At 38.1% G+C, this 2122-nt stretch overlaps 1 pseudogene across 1 annotated transcript; it reads right to left on the bottom strand.

Moving 5' to 3' along the window:
• Positions 1-1229: 1229 nt before the first annotated feature.
• On the bottom strand, positions 1230-1691 carry LOC105991484 (annotated as a pseudogene). The gene has a single exon (XR_001175357.1). The product of XR_001175357.1 is annotated as a small nuclear ribonucleoprotein E pseudogene (transcript).
• Between the last annotated feature and the right edge of the window lie 431 nt (positions 1692-2122).

Below are 2122 nucleotides of genomic sequence, written 5' to 3'. Positions count from 1 at the left end.
TTTTGGCTGTTTTTCTTTGCTATTTGTGAATTTCCCCTTGCCTTATACTTCTTTGTCTTTCTACAAATAATGAGGTACAAAGAGTTTATTAACAAATAGTCCACATAAATTTTTCTGGGAATGAGACAAAATATGATTATCAATTATCCAAGTGAGTGAGCTACACTGTTTACTCCATTATCCGTTTTGTTTAAGTGCCTTTAAAATCTCTGTGTTCTGGGACCTAACATTAGTTACCACAGTGTTCAATAATAAAAACAAATAGCATTTTAAATGCTCCAGATAAATCGTATTGTTGTTTTATATACGTCTTATACTTCTGTTAGTAGTTACTGGTAAAAATCAGTGTTCTGAAATGAAAAGATAGGAGGGCACGTCTTTGAGGGCTACAGATTCTGGCCATAGGTAAAACTGATCCTGAGCAACAATAATGTAGCTTAGGGCATGACCTTGATGAGACTTGGGAGGGGGGTGTGGGGTGGGGGAGGAGGCTAGTGGCTGAAGCCTGCAAGTCTCAGGATTATCTGTTTCAAATCTCTGTCCCTGGAAATGCAGAGGAGAGAAAAAGTGCTGGCCTGATTGTTGATTATTATTAAACCCTCATCGGATCTATATAATGCCGACTAAATCTACAAAGGACAAATTAGGGCTATACAGAAAATCTAAAAATTATTAAAAATGTATCTGGATTGGGGCCGGGAAGGTGGCTTAGTGGTAGAGTGCTTGCCTTGCATGCATGAGGCCCTGGGTTCGATTCCTCAGTACCACATAAGCAGAAAAAGCCGGAAGTGGCGCTGTGTCAAGTGGTAAAGTGCTAGCCTTGAGCTGAAGAGCTGAGGGACAACGCCCAGGCCCAGAGTTCAGGCCTCACGATGACAAAAAAAAATGTATCTTGATTGAAAATTAAGCTCAGTTATTTTAGAAATTATGCTGTAGAACACTTATTAGGAAAAAAAATCACGAGGGATCCTGTCCAGCTGTGACTGCAGAGCCAAAGGAAGGCTGCTGTCATTATGGGATGTGTTCAACAAGCTATCATATGTAACGAAATGAATGGAGCAGCTTAGTGATGAGCATCAAGAATTGATTCTTGAATTGGAAGAAACCTGACGGTCTAATATTCATTCAATGCATTTATAATACCATCTGCAATTATATCTCTTCTTCTTCTTCTTTTTTTTTTTTTTAGAAAAAACAAGGCATTTATTGTCACCTGATGATAACAGAAGGTTATCAGAACTGTGCACACTAACAACGGGGCTCATCAAACAATATGAACAGATGTTTTCTTACGTTCCCAGCAAAGAACACTAAAAAACAATACAAAACAAAAAAACACTGTATAAGATTCTTAATAACTTCTCACTTCATTTCTAGTTGCAGACACTTTGCAGTACAGTAATATTATCTCCTTTTAACATGATCCGACCTAGTTGTTTTCTTGACTTTGTTTTAGAATGAATTTCTTCTGCATCATCTAACACAAGGTTCATGTATTCATCAAAACCAATGATGCAGCCCTCTATCCACATATTCACTTGCTCATAGAGCCACACCGGAATCCGAGATCTATTTTGTAAATATCTGACGATAAGATTGATGGGCTGCACCATCACCTTCTGCACCTTTTGGCCCTGGCCACGGTACACCATGGTGGAATCTTACAAAGGCCACACGGATCAGCACGCCACCCTACCAGGCCTTATATCTCTTCTTAACTGCTTTCAATAAAGTTCCTAATGTTTTGCCCATCATAATTATTATGTATCTCTTTTGTTTGTTTGTTTTTATCCTTACAAAATATCAGGTATTTGATGTTTCTTTCTTTAAAAATTTTTTTTATTGTAAAAATACTGTACAGAGGGGTTACAGTTACATGAGCAAGGTAATGAGTACATTTCCTATCGAGCATTGTTACCTCCTCCTCTGTTTTTCCCCTACCATCTCTTCTCTCCCACCTGCACAACTACACTCCCCCCCTGAATTGTAAAGTTTGTTTTCCAACATAGTGTCTTGTATATCTCATTGTTACAATAGATCAACCTGTATCACTATTTAAGCATTTTGTTTTTTCCGTGATATAAGCGTTTTCACTGTATTTGATGTCGGTGCCCTGCATCTT

The sequence above is a fragment of the Dipodomys ordii genome, unplaced genomic scaffold (genome assembly GCF_000151885.1).
Source record: "Dipodomys ordii isolate 6190 unplaced genomic scaffold, Dord_2.0 Scaffold73, whole genome shotgun sequence".
NCBI classification, from domain to species: Eukaryota; Metazoa; Chordata; class Mammalia; order Rodentia; family Heteromyidae; genus Dipodomys; species Dipodomys ordii.
Note: the sequence above shows the minus strand (reverse complement) of the source record. Positions and strands in the feature narration are given on the sequence as shown.